Here is a 15,920-nt window from a genome sequence, read left to right as displayed (position 1 = left end):
AAAAAAATGGAGTTTAAAAATTAAAAACATATGATGGAATTAAGTCTTGGAGATGGAAAGAGTCGGATTTTTTCTCATTGTCATGACAATGAAAGTTATTCATCGATGTGAAAAAGAAAATTAGTATGAATATGAGAGAAAATTAATATTTTGATTCTATTTTTTCTTTTAAATTCTTTAATATCTTATATGTATACCGACAAGTTGATATCTATCGCAATTAACTAACTGTTCAGATCTAAACATAAGAACCATTGTTGTATCTATTGAATTTTTTAAAAGCAAAACTAATAAAATATTTTTATTAAATTAATTAAATAATATGTTAATAAGGGGTAAATTAGTTACATTATAATTCTTTATATTAACAACTATAGATAAAAAGAATTATTACAAAGAAATCAAAATTAGAAAGATATATGTTATATCATAAGTCACCAAATTTTAATTCTGAAATGAAAACATAAAGTAATACATTTTATAAATCTAAAGAAACAATAATCAGAGAATGCAAAGGAGAGTAAAATAAGTAAAGTATTAACAAAGAAGGAAAATGGAGATAAAAGTCACTCCCTCCCTTCACTTTTACTTGTCCACGTTAACATATCAAGACTCAAGAGAAAGAAAATTTTCTTCTTTTTATTTTACCCTTCACACTAATTACTCATTTTCAAATCATTTTCTAAGGCTATTGAGACTATACACCAATAAATATGGATATTATGATAAAATATATACTTTATTTATTAATTCTTAAAGAACATGAAAAGTCAAAAATGGAGAAGTAAAAGTGCACGGAGGAAATAAATATGTGTAGGAGAATTAAAATTGATGTGCATGCGTGTATACATGAGAAGAGAATAAATACTCAGTACTATGACATATGTCCAAGTGGGATAAAAAAGTAGTTGGTTATATATATATATAACTTTTGGTACAAATTACATTGTTATTGTTCGTCCTCTCCTCACGTTTAAAGTATTGACAAAGAAGAAAAAACGAGGATAAAAGTCACTCCCTCCGTTCACTTTTACTTGTCCACGTTAACATATCAAGAGAAAGGAATTTTTCTTCTTTTTATTAATTTTACCATTCACATTAATTACTCATTTTCAAATCGTTTTCCAAAGTTATTGAGACTATACACCAATAAATATGAATATTATGGTAAAATATATACTCCCTCTGTCTCATATTGTCACGACCCGACTAGGGGACCGCGACGAGCGCCCGGTGCTAGCCCACCCGAGCACCCCTTAGCTTACACTTAGGCTTGCATCTAGGTGAGCCACATCATTAATCATACATTTCTAAGCATCAATCATGCTAGTCCCATTGGACAACAACATCTTTAATCATCATAGGCATCTATGCCACAACAATGCACATGGGCCGACGAGACCAAAAAAATGATATACAAAATATAGGCCGACAAGGCCAGACATATCTAACCACATACACGTGACTACGAGCCTCTAAGAAGAGTATGACATAACACATGAGCGGGACAGGACCCCGCTATGCCCATAATTATATACATAAAAGAATAAGTACCCAAAAGCTATGGCTCCGGAAGAAGTGGAGCTCTGTTATGAAATCTTTGAGTAAGCAGCTATGGATCAAGTCTGTCTCCCTGTGCACCTGCGGTCATGACGCAGCGTCCGCAAATAAAAGGACGTCAGTACAAAGAATGTACTGAGTATGTAAAGCCTGATCAACATCGATATATATATAAGCATAGTAAACAACATATGAAATAGCATAGGAGGGGGGGGGGGGGGGGGGGGAGACAATAACATCATCATCATCCTGGCACTTACTCGCCTTTCGTAGGAACTTTCCATCTCTCATGCGTATATGTATACATACATCCTCATCCGTATTCCAATAGTAGATCTCGTATTCGTATACATGCCCTTAGTCGCATTCATATACATAGTCTTATCACATTCATATTCATATTATACACGTAGTCATATCATATACATAGCACGTCCACATATATATATATATATATATACATACATAGCGTACCCGACCATAAGGTTCGGTGTTTCATACATACTTGGCCAACCAAGGCTCAAGGTTATAGCTACCTGGCCCTACCAAGGCTTCAGGGTTATCCGTACCATCTGTAGATGTGTGCGCGCGTTACGTAATCATATACATACATATATATAAGCATATACTCTACCCGGCACCATAGGCTCGGGGTTTCATTATAGCCCTTCATAGGCACACATACATCTAATAGCCTGTAGGCACCTTTAGAATCATTATTATTATCATCACCATTATTATTATCATCATTATCGTTACGTCTATATTATAGGCTTACTCGTTATATGAGGAGCGTAGTACAAACGCGGTACATATCGAGGATCGTGAGCTTATGAGCTCGGAAGATCAATCATTTGGAGCCAACATACTCGTATAGAGGATTTAGAAGTTTGGCCAAAGAACCATGCCTTATGAAAGAAGGGTTAGCCTTACATACCTTTTCGTCGCACTATTCTACACTTGCGCGTTCCCTTCCAACGTTAGCGTTTCTACCTTCATTAATATCATAACAATGGCCATTAGTCATTCACATTATCCACATTCCTTAATTTACTCCTAGTTCACCCATATTCATGGTTATAACCTTCGACCTCGTCCACTCATATACAATGTCTATTCCATGATCTTAACGTCGTTTATAACACATTTATATCGCAACTCAACAACAATCATAATTCAATTCAAACTATTTCTCAAAATGTCACTATTCATCATTCATGACCCATTTTATCATATTTTCTACAATCCACGTATTTCAACTCTTCTATACCTTAAACATCATATAAATATCATGAATCTTACCTTAGATGTTGTAGGAACAAGCTTTAGTTGATAATACTCCACTTTGAGCAAAACCCTTTTCCTCCATTTGGATTTCTTGGCCTTGGATGATCTTTGATGGTTTCCTTACTCTTGATTCACTTGTTTTTATGTTATTGAACACTAAATATCTTTGAACTCTTGTGAAATAAATGTAGAGAGATATTTTAGAAAGAAGGGGGTGTGATGTTGAAGTGAAATAAAATAAGCCTTGGTCCTCTTATTTAACAACTTGAAAATATGTGTTGAAGTGTACAGTGGTCGTAAACATGGTTTACGACCCGTCCTCCAGTTTACGGACCGTCCTTCATGGGCGTATTTAACCATATCAGAACCAGAAACTCAGACTGCAACCATGGTGATTTACAACCATGGTTTACGGGCCGTAAATCACTTTACGGTCCGTATTCCAGGTCGTATTTTACCATTTCCTCGACTGGCAGAAAGTTGAAGTCTTGCATGCCAATTTACGACCTGCTAGTTTACGGACCGTATACCATTTTACGGTCCGTATTTTCACTTTACGACCATTGGGCCGATTGCAAATCTGCAACTTTTCATATTTCTTAGGCTTTTCATTCCAATCATCCACATCCATTTGCATGCATTGCTCACCTCATACCTTGCCTTATCTTAGCCAACTTTCTCGTCTTGCCTCGGATACCTTTGAAATCTCACCTAAGGTCATCAAACGTCGTCTCTTACTCATGGGACATCGTGCACTCGCACGCCTCACTAGTTCATTTACTTGCGTTCCAACGGGAAATTTTTCGAGGTGTAACATTCTTCCCCCCTTAAGAACATTCGTCCTCGAATGTTAAAGTCTTCGGGGATTCTATAAAAATTTCGCCAGAGTTTCCCCTATAATATGGCATTACCATCATGCCACGACAACCCATAATATCGATACCACACAGGGCTACAACACAATAGCATACAAAGTTTGGCCACACACGACCCAAAAGCATAAAAGGAAAGCATACATACCTTAGGATCTTGACGTCTCATCTTGGACTTCTTCCAAGGGCTGAAATAAATGTGGGTATTTGGACCGCATACTTTCTTCCGCTTCCCACGTCATTTCCTCTCGTTTGCTATCTCTCCATAGAACCTTAACTGAGGCCACCTACTTGTTTCTCAGCCTCCGTACTTGCCTGTCTAATACGACAATGGGCACTTCTTCATAAGTCAATCTCTCTGTTACTTGCACATCATTTACTGGGACGATCCTAGTAGGATCTCCAACACATTTTCGAAGCATCGAGACGTGAAATACTGGATGGACTGACTCCAATTCCGGAGGTAGGTCTAACTCATAGGCCACTTTGCCTATTTTGCGCACAATCTCATACGGCCCAATATACCGGGGACTAAGCTTCCCCTTTTTGCCAAATCTCATTACGCCCTTCATTGGCGACACTTTCAAGAATACCCAATCTTTCACTTCGAACTCTAAGTCCCTTCGACGATTATCTGCATAGGACTTTTGACGACTTTGAGCCGCTAGCAACCGATCTTGTATGAGCTTAACTTTCTCTATAGCTTGCTGAACCAAGTCTGGCCCTATCAATTTAGTCTCTCCTGCTTCAAACCACCCAATTGGGGATCTACACTTCCGCCCATAGAGAGCTTCATACGGTGCCATTTGAATACTAGAATGATAACTGTTGTTGTAAGCAAACTCAATGAGTGGCAAATAGTCATCCCAGTTTCCTCCAAAGTCTATTATACATGCCCGTAACATGTCCTCAAGAGTCTGAATAGTACGTTCAGCTTGCCCATCGGTCTGTGGATGAAATGCCGTGCTAAGGCTGACTCGAGTCCCTAAACCCTCTTGGAAAGACTCCCAAAATTTTACCGTAAACTGAGTCCCTCTATCGGAGATAATAGATACCGGAACGCCATGGAGTCTCACTATATCTTTAAGGTAAAGCCTTGCATAATCTTCTGCCACATAGGTCGTTCTGACCGGTAAGAAATGAGCTGACTTGGTGAGTCTATCCACAATCACCCATATGGAATCATACTTACGTTGTGAACGAGGTAACCCTGAAACGAAGTCCATGTTAATCACTTCCCACTTTCAAGTTGGGATTTCTATAGCTTGCAACAATCCACCCGGCTTTTGGTGCTCGATTTTCACTTGTTGACAATTTGGACATTGAGCTACAACCTCCGCTATATCTTTCTTCATCCCATTCCACCAATATATATACTTAAGGTCATGATACATCTTCGTCGCCCCGGGGTGAACAGAATAACGGGAACAATGAGTTTCTCTCAAAATCTGGTGGCGTAAACTTTCTACATCGGGAACACATAATCTTCCTCTACACCGGAGAACTCCGTCTCCTGAAATGTCAAATGATGACTCCTCTTTCTGAGGGAGTGTATCTCTGTGCTGCATTAGCATGGGATCCTCATACTGTCGCTCCTTCACCTCTGCTACTAGCGACGAGACTGCAGAATTCTGAATAGTAGTTCCCTTGCTATCTGAGTCCACTACGCGGACTCCTAGGCTGGCTAGCTGCTGGAGCTCACGGGCCATTTCTTTCTTCTCCGGTCGTACATCACTTAGACTTCCCATCGACCTACGGCTAAGAGCATCAGCCACAACATTTGCCTTTCCGGGGTGATATAAAATATTAACATCATAGTCCTTCAGCAATTCTAACCATCGTCGTTGCCGCAAATTCAACTCTTTCTGCTTGAAGATGTATTGAAGACTCTTATGATCTGTATAGATATCTACGTGGACACCATATAAATAATGTCTCCATATCTTTAATGCATGAACCACCGCGGCCAATTCTAGATCATGGGTAGGGTAATTCTGCTCATGTTTTCGTAATTGCCTTGAAGCATACGCAATCACTTTGCCATGTTGCATCAATACACAGCCTATCCCGACACCTGAAGCATCGCAATAAATGACATATCCTTCCAATCCCTCTGGAAGTGTCAGAACTGGGGCAGAAGTCAATCTACCCTTTAACTCTTGGAAACTACGTTCGCAAGCATCTGTCCACTGAAACTTTGCCGATTTCTAGGTCAACTTTGTGAGTGGTGCCGAAATAGAGGAAAAACCTTCAACGAACCTCCTGTAATAACCTGCTAAGCCCAGAAAGCTACGAACCTCCGTAGGGGTTGTTGGCCTCGGCCAAGTTTTCACGGCCTCAATCTTTTGACTATCCACTCGAATGCCATCGGCTGCGACAATATGCCCTAAAAATGCCACTGAGTTCAACCAAAACTCGTATTTGGAAAACTTTGCAAATAGCTCTCGAGCTCGAAGAACTCTAAGGACAATGCGCAAATGATCCGCGTGTTCTGCCTCGGATCTAGAATACACCAAGATGTCGTCGATAAATACTATCACGAACAAATCCAGGAAGGGCCTGAACACATTATTCATCAAGTCCATAAATACCGCCGACGCATTAGTTAGCCCAAATGACATCACCCGGAATTCAAAATGACCATATCTTGTTCTAAAAGCCGTCTTAGGGATATCCTTCTCCCTAACTGTCACTTGATGATACCCGGACCTTAAATCGATTTTCGAAAACAATTTGGCAGCTTGCAATTGATCAAATAAATCGTCAATCCTCGGAAGAGGATATTTATTCTTAATCGTCACTTTATTCAATTGCCTATAATCAATGCACATTCTCAAGGAGCCATCTTTCTTTCGGACAAACAATACGGGCGCTCCCCACGGGGATGAACTAGGCCTAATGAAGCCCTTATCAAGCAAGTCTTTCAATTGCTCCTTCAACTCTTTCAATTCTGCGGGTGCCATTCTATAGGGAGGAATAGATATAGGTTTAGTGCCTGACAACACATCAATGGCAAAATCAATCTCCCGCTCGGGAGGAAGGCCTGGAAGCTCTCCCGGGAACACATCCGGAAATTTATTCACTACGGAAACTGACTGAAGAGTTGGCGACTCAGCTTCTATATCTTGAACTCGCACTAGATGATAAATACAACCCTTTGTGATCATCTTCCTTGCCTTTAGATAGGAAATAAATCTACCTTTTGGTGACGCCGTATTCCCTTTCTATTCTAAGACTGGTTTTCCCGGAAATTGGAAATGAACCATCTTCATTCGGCAATCAACATTGGCATAACAAGAAGCCAACCAATCCATGCCCATAATGACATCAAAATCTACCATTTCTAGCTCATGCAAGTCAATCATGGTACGACAGTCACATATCACAACTACACAATTTCTATATACTCGGCTAGCTATTACCGATTCGCCCACGGGCGTAGACACCTCAAAAGGTTTGATCGACTCCGGCTCGACTATAAATCGACCCGCAATATATGGAGTAACATATGATAATGTGGAGCCCGGATCAATCAAAGCATATACATCATGAGAGAATACCGATAATATACCTGTGACCACGTCAGGAGAAGACTCAAGATCTTGGCGTCCAGCCAAAGCATAAATACGGTGCTGAGGACCGCTTGAACTGGGGGCTCTCCCTCTGCCTCTACCATGGCCAACTGGCGCATGTGAACCTGGCCCCGTAGGGCGTACAGATGTCGAAGACCCGGCTACCGACCCTGATGGCTGGGTCCTACCTCTACCATGCACTGAGGGGCAATCACGCATAATATGGCCTGGTCGACCACATGAATAGAATCCATTTGAACCTGATCGGCACTGACCCCAATGCAACTTCCCACGCTGGGAACATCGTGGCACGGGTGGCCTCGCCTGACCCGAATCACCTCTAAACTGGGACCCCGAATAACTCTGACTCGGCTCGGAATGAGTAGATCTATCAAATCTCTGGCCTGAAAACCGTGGAGTTGCACTGGTCATAGAATAGCCTGAATATCTAGGGAACTGTTGCCTGTGTCCGCCTCTGGACTCGCTCATTGGGCCTGAAGATCTGGCCCTCTTGCTATGACCCCTATCTTGCTCACGCTCACTTCTCCGCTGTTGTAGGCTTTCTTCTAGGTTCTGGGCATGTGCCTGAATGCGTGCGATATCCATACCGTCCTGAAGGGACGCAGTCAAGCATTTATCCATTAAGTGTGGCCCTAGGCCTTTTACAAATCGGTGTACCCGGTCGCCCATATCCGCTACCATGGCCGAAGCATACCTAGCCAAGGATTTAAAACGGAGGCTATACTCTAGGGCACTCATACTACCTTGCCTCAAGTTCAAGAATTTATCGGCCCTAGCTCGCCGAACTTCCGGAGGCATATAATGACGGAGAAAAGCATCAACGAACTCTTGCCATACCGGGGGAGGTGCATTGGCTCCCCGTGAAGCCATCCATACCGCATACCACTGGGTCGAGACATCTCTCAATCTATATGACGCTAACTCTACCGACTCAGTGTCCGAAGCATGTATCAACCGAAGCGTCCTTAGCATACCATCAATAAAATCCTGAGGGTCCTCCTACGGTTTTGACCCAAAGAACTCCGGAGGGTTTAAAGTAATGAAATCACGGGCCCTTGCACTAACGACCCTATCACCAAGCCCTGAACTTTGCCTCTGAGTCTGGGCCGCAACCAACTGAGTCAACAAATTAATGGCCTCTTTCACTTCTTGGCCAGAAGCATCCGGTGGAGGAGCTGGAGGTGCTGGAGCTGGGGATGAGGCTCCCTCACGCTCCTCAGTAATAGGCACTGTCTGGGAGGACTGAGATCGAGCCGCACTCTGGGACTCATTTTTCTCTACTACCGGTGGCGGTGCTCTTGTAGCCCGCTTTTCTGCCACCGTCTTGCTCTTTTGGGCCACTGTAGCCTTTTTCTTTTTAGGCATCTCTGAAATACACAACACAATTAAGGAACAAGAATTTCTTACATCATAGCTCTATCGCACGATTCTTATGAAGAAAGAAGGTCAATCATTCCTAAAATATCCGCAGCTTCCTGTTTATAAGTGTGGCGCACAACACACCCATAACAAAGACTCTACTAGACACGGCTCGTAGACACACCCTAGGACTGAACTCCTCTTATACCACTTTTGTCATGACCCGACTAGGGGGCCGCGACGAGCGCCCGGTGCTAGACCACCCGGGCACCCCTTAGCTTACACTTAGGCTTGCATCTAGGTGAGCCACATCATTAATCATACATTTCTAAGCATCAATCATGCTAGTCCCATTGGACAACAACATCTTTAATCATCATAGGCATCTATGCCACAACAATGTACATGGACCGACGAGGCCAAAAAAAATGATATACAAAATATAGGCCGACAAGGCCAGACATATCTAACCACATACACGTGACTACGAGCCTCCAAGAAGAGTATGACATAACACATGAGCGGGACAGGACCCCGCTATGCCCATAATTATATACATAAAAGAATAAGTACCCAAAAGCTATGGCTCAGGAAGAAATGGAGCTCTGCTATGAAATCTCTGAGTAAGCAGCTATGGATCAAGTCTGTCTCCCTGTGCACCTGCGGGCATGACGCAGCGTCCGCAAACAAAAGGACGTCAGTACGAAGAATGTACTGAGTATGTAAAGCCTGATCAACATCGATATATATATAAGCATAGTAAACAACATATGAAATAGCATAGGAGGGGGGGGGGGGGGGGGGGGGAGACAATAACATCATCATCATCCTGGCACTTACTCGCCTTTCGTAGGAACTTTCCATCTCTCATGCGTATATGTATACATACATCCTCATCCGTATTCCAATATAGATCTCGTATTCGTATACATGCCCTTAGTCGCATTCATATACATAGTCTTATCACATTCATATTCATATTATACACGTAGTCATATCATATACATAGCACATCCACATATATATATATATATATATATATATATACATACATAGCGTACCCGACCATAAGGTTCGGTGTTTCATACATACTTGGCCAACCAAGGCTCAAGGTTATAGCTACCTGGCCCTACCAAGGCTTCAGGGTTATCCGTACCATCTGTAGATGTGTGCGCGCGTTACGTAATCATATACATACATATATATAAGCATATACTCTACCCGGCACCATAGGCTCGGGGTTTCATTATAGCCCTTCATAGGCACACATACATCTAATAGCCTGTAGGCACCTTTAGCATCATTATTATTATCATCACCATTATTATCATCATCATTATCGTTACGTCTATATTATAGGCTTACTCGTTATATGAGGAGCGTAGTACAAACGCGGTACATATCGAGGATCGTGAGCTTATGAGCTCGGAAGATCAATCATTTGGAGCCAACATACTCGTATAGAGGATTTAGAAGTTTGGCCAAAGAACCATGCCTTATGAAAGAAGGGTTAGCCTTACATACCTTTTCGTCGCACTATTCTACACTTGCGCGTTCCCTTCCAACGTTAGCGTTTCTACCTTCATTAATATCATAACAATGGCCATTAGTCATTCACATTATCCACATTCCTTAATTTACTCCTAGTTCACCCATATTCATGGTTATAACCTTCGACCTCGTCCACTCATATACAATGTCTATTCCATGATCTTAACGTCGTTTATAACACATTTATATCGCAACTCAACAACAATCATAATTCAATTCAAACTATTTCTCAAAATGTCACTATTCATCATTCATGACCCATTTTATCATATTTTCTACAATCCACGTATTTCAACTCTTCTATACCTTAAACATCATATAAATATCATGAATCTTACCTTAGATGTTGTAGGAACAAGCTTTAGTTGATAATACTCCACTTTGAGCAAAACCCTTTTCCTCCATTTGGATTTCTTGGCCTTGGATGATCTTTGATGGTTTCCTTACTCTTGATTCACTTGTTTTTATGTTATTGATCACTAAATATCTTTGAACTCTTGTGAAATAAATGTAGAGAGATATTTTAGAGAGAAGGGGGTGTGATGTTGAAGTGAAATAAAATAAGCCTTGGTCCTCTTATTTAACAACTTGAAAATATGTGTTGAAGTGTACAGTGGTCGTAAACATGGTTTACGACCCGTCCTCCAGTTTACGGACCGTCCTTCATGGGCGTATTTAACCATATCAGAACCAGAAACTCAGACTGCAACCATGGTGATTTACGACCATGGTGATTTACGACCATGGTTTACGGGCCGTAAATCACTTTACGGTCCGTATTCCAGGTCGTATTTTACCATTTCCTCGACTGGCAGAAAGTTGAAGTCTTGCATGCCAATTTACGACCTGCTAGTTTACGGACCGTATACCATTTTACGGTCCGTATTTTCACTTTACGACCATTGGGCCGATTGCAAATCTGCAACTTTTCATATTTCTTAGGCTTTTCATTCCAATCATCCACATCCATTTGCATGCATTGCTCACCTCATACCTTGCCTTATCTTAGCCAACTTTCTCGTCTTGCCTCGGATACCTTTGAAATCTCACCTAAGGTCATCAAACGTCGTCTCTTACTCATGGGACATCGTGTACTCGCACGCCTCACTAGTTCATTTACTTGCGTTCCAACGGGAAATTTTCCGAGGTGTAACACATATTACTTGTCCACTTTCCCTTTTGCACGCCCCTTAAGAAATCATAGATAAAAGATGTATTTTATATTTTACTATCTTACCTTTATCTCTCTCCAATGAATACATTCTAATCAAAATTGACTTTTTTCATGAACATTTAATACTAAGGGTAAGATGGAAAAGAATTAATTAATTTTATCTTGGTTTTGTTAATGAAAAAGTAATTTGGACATATATTTTAGTAATGTGGCCAAGTAGTATGGGACGGAGTGAGTACTTCATTTATTAATTTTTAAAGAATGTGAAAAGTCAAAAGTGAACAAGTAAAAGTGCACGGAAGAAATAAATACGTGTCAGAGAATTAAAATTGAAGTGCATACGTGTATACATAAGAAGAGAACAAAATATTCATTACTATGACATATGTTCACGTGGAATAAAAAAGTCATTGATTAAAGTGTACAATTTATATAACTTTTGGTACAAATTTGCAGTGCAAAAAAAAAAAGGCTCAGTCGCAGCTGAGAATGGGCATAGGAACATTGATTAGGAATAGCACATATTCAAAAAGCAAGGGAAATGAAAGTGATTAGAATCTCTAAATAAATAAAGAGGTCACCACGAGTAAGCCAAAATAGGGCAATTGAAAGGTACACGTGGTTAAAGGAGAAGCCAAATGTAGGCCCAACTTTGTGGTATAACTTATGTTACTTTTAGGACAATCATTTGTTGCTATGTTAGTACTCCATTCCCATTTAGACCCAACTTTGTGGTATAACTTATGTTGCTTTTAGTACAATCATTTATTGATGTGTTAGTACTCTCTTCCCATTTATATATAGTAGAAATATATATATTCCACTTATATATTATTTAGTGTGATTTATACGTGTTTATTATAATTTATACATGATTTATACGTTATCTGATATAGCAGTTATATTTCATTTATGTTATAATCACGGCAATTATTTGGTGTGATTTATATGAATTGGTAACGATGGCAGACATGAAATCACTCCCCTATAGATTAGCTGGTTTAGGTGCCTTATCTTTAATTAATTTATAACATTTTAGGGGTATCCTTAAATATAGGTAAAATATTAGGAAAGGATGGGGACGATTGAAGGATTAGAATTTGTTGGGTGTATTTTCTCCTTACAAAATTGTTATTATAGTAAGTATTTTTGATGACATATTGATAATCAATTAATACTGCTATGTAGATGAATTTTTTTATTAAAACTGCCTAGTTATGTTTATTAATTCAAAAAAAAAAACATTTGTTTGTCGGCCGGGCTAGGCGAGGTCGGTGCCCCGATGGGCCAGAACCCGGGCTTGTTGGTGGGCCGAGCTATCGAGCTACATGGCATGTCCGGCCCAACCCCCTTAATTGTTCCACCAGCCCAGCCCACTACCCCTCTTACCGATTTCCGTTTCGGGCCAGTTATGGACCGGGTTAGATGGGCCGGTCCCGGACCGACCCGGCCCAATCGACAGGTTTAATTAAAGGCGAACGGATTGAATATCAATTGATCACAGACGATTTGTATGGATTAACCAAATTTGAATTGAATTTGTCACAGGCGCACCGCTACTTGAGACTATCCAACCCGTGGGCCTCCTTGGATCATCAAGCGTGGGTAGGGGTGTTCATGGTTTGGTTAAACCGATTCAAGAAAAATATTCATAATTGTATGGGAAAAAAATTAAAGAGAAATAAAGCATTAGATTTCTTAAAAACCGAAAAATCGAACCAAATTGACAACAATCAATTATGTATTAAATTTGGTTTGATTGTAGTAATTAAAACATCAACTAAGTTGTGTCTCAGGTGTTTGGAAAATAAAGCACTAAGGGAGAAGGATCTATCATCAGTCTGTCTATGTGGTTCGGCTATGGTGGTTGGTATAATATAGTCATGGAGATATGTACGAAGTTTGTGGGTTCTTCTTGGTCTGTCTAGTGGTGAAACTGACTCATGTTGAGGTTGGTTCAGTGTAGGGATTGTATCAAGTATAGGAGAAATAGAATCAGTAGTGGCATTGGTAGTATCAGGATAGTTAATTAAGTGAGGTTCTTGGTTGGTCAAATAAGGTGTAAGAAGATGGTCCACTTGCAACATCATTATTATCTATACTACTAGACACAGTTTGTGAACCATTTTTAGTACCAACAATAACAATGAAAGGCATAGAATTAACCAAAGAAGGAAAAGTAGATTTTGCAGGTGTGATAGCAAACGGAAAATTTTCCTATTTAAAAATTACATCTCTAGAAATGTGTAATTTCCTTAGTTTTCAGACTTAGAACCTTGTAACCTTTTGATCCAAAGGGGTATCCAATGAAAATGTGAGCTGTGTTTTTAGGCTGGAATTTATCTTTGTGAGGTTTTGGTACAGTTGGGTAACAAACACAACCAAAGGATCTTATGTCGGAGTAGCATGGTTTGGTTTCGTACAGTAATTCATAAGGCTATTTGCCCTTCATGTAAGAAGTGGGAAGTCTATTTATGATGTATGTGGCACACAGAATGCACTCTCTCCAGTATTTGAGGGGTAATTTGGATTGAAAAAGGAGGGCCCTAGCTGTTTCTAGGATGTATTTATGTTTTCTTTCTACCACACTATTTTGTTGAGGTGTGCATGGACAGGTTCTCTCATGGATAATTCCTTTGGATATGAAAAAAGAAGTGGTTTCTATATTTACAAACTCAAGATCATTATCTATTCTTATGGTCTTCACAGTAGTGTCAAATTGATTCTCAATTATGTATATAAATTTCTTAATGGCTTCTAATGCATTACTTTTGCAGCTCAGGAGCTGAGTCCAGGTGCATCTGTTATAATCATCAACAAGGGTAATGAAATATTTGTAATTATCATGAGTGGTTACATGGTATGGACCCCAGAGGTCAATATGCAGTAACTGAAAATATTTTTGTTGAGAAACTAGTTCTTTGGGAAAATGGCTGTCTTTCTTGCCTTGCCATAGGGCATATGGTGCATGAAAAATATTTTCTAGTGGAAAAAACTTCTGGTATAGAGGGGATTTTCCTCATCTTCACAAAAGGCACATGCCCAAGTATACCACAAAATATTCACATCACTTTTATGAGACATAAGATGAACATAAACAGGAAGCTTTCATTGATTGAAACAACTGTATTTATATCAGACTTATGAAAGCACTTATTCTTGTGGAAAGAGTTATCTATAGTGGAGTGAGTGTGACATTATACACTATGATTACAAGATGCAGAATTTGAAACAGAACTAGAAAAGCTAGAATTGGAAAAAGGAACATGGTTGTTTGAGGCAACAACTTTGGAATCATGACAGTTGCTGCTTTTCAAGCACTTGGAAAAAGGAACATGGTTGTTTGAGGCAACAACTTTGGAATCATGACAGCTGCTGCTTTTCAAGCACTTGGAACACAAAAGATACAGTCCATCTCTGTAACTGACACTTGGTGAATAATTTGTTCGGAAATTGTTTCCTCCTGGTGTATAGCCAGAGATGGACTGTAACTGAACCGCTATTCCAACCGCCATTTGAATAGAATCACGATCTTCCAGATTATCACATAGAAAATAGAGATTGTATGCGATTTAATCGCAAAAATCGAATTTGATAATGAGAAAAGATTAAGGAGAAAACAACAATGAATTAATCGCAAAAATCGAATTCGATCTATGAATTCAATAACGTGAAAAGATTAAGGAGAAAACAACAATAAATTCAAATCTGTATGAAAAATGGAAGAGCTAATCGCAAGCTAACCTTGCTCTGATACCATATTAAGAATCAGAAGAAGTGGAAAAGCATTTCAAGCTCAATTGTAAGAGCTTTAATGGAGAATCAGCTATGGATTTATTAAGCCAAAGCAGAGAGGAATTGAACGAGTTGAAAGAGACTAAGAAGCAGATATTTGAGAAAAATAACTTGATTGATTTCTTTTTTGTGTATTACAATTAATATATGTTAGTGAGAATCAACAATGAAAAAATGTAAGCTCCTATACTAACTTATAGTTGCCAATGAGTTGTCACTCTACTTCAACCGACTATCACTAACAACTAATCTAACAGTGAAATGTCTAACTAACAAATTGATTGGACTAATAATTAATTACTACTCTTAACAGATTTGGTTTTGATTTTAACTACGGGCGGCAAGATAAGCGCATGAAAACATGACCGCCCAACCCGCTTAAGTTTGGGCTGATGATTGATCCACCTATTATTATCTCAGCATGTAAGAAGTTGGGCTGATATGCAGCCTAAATTGATCCATGTGAAATCTTGTTAACATATTTTTAAAAAGGTATTTGTTTATTTGATATGTCATGTATAAAAATAATAAAGAAAGAAAATAGTTTTATTAGGTATTAAAAACTTATACAAGAACAAACAAAGAAATTAAAATGTAGTAAGAATTGGACGGTTGGTTTATGATTCGCTTTTTAGCTCATTTAAGTCCAGCTCATTCCAACCCAAGTAACTTTTGGACAAGTCAATAACCAGCCCATTTATTAAATCAACTAATTTCAACCCGTTTAAA

At 39.5% G+C, this 15,920-nt stretch overlaps 1 pseudogene; it reads right to left on the bottom strand.

Moving 5' to 3' along the window:
• The window catches only part of LOC132644346 (putative transcription elongation factor SPT5 homolog 1), a 30,286-nt pseudogene extending 15,375 nt beyond the window's left edge, over positions 1-14,911 (bottom strand).
• Positions 14,912-15,920: the final 1,009 nt, after the last annotated feature.

The sequence above is a fragment of the Lycium barbarum genome, chromosome 6 (assembly GCF_019175385.1).
Source record: "Lycium barbarum isolate Lr01 chromosome 6, ASM1917538v2, whole genome shotgun sequence".
NCBI classification, from domain to species: Eukaryota; Viridiplantae; Streptophyta; class Magnoliopsida; order Solanales; family Solanaceae; genus Lycium; species Lycium barbarum.
The sequence above is the reverse complement of the archived record's forward strand: the minus strand, read 5'-3'. Positions and strand labels throughout refer to the sequence as shown.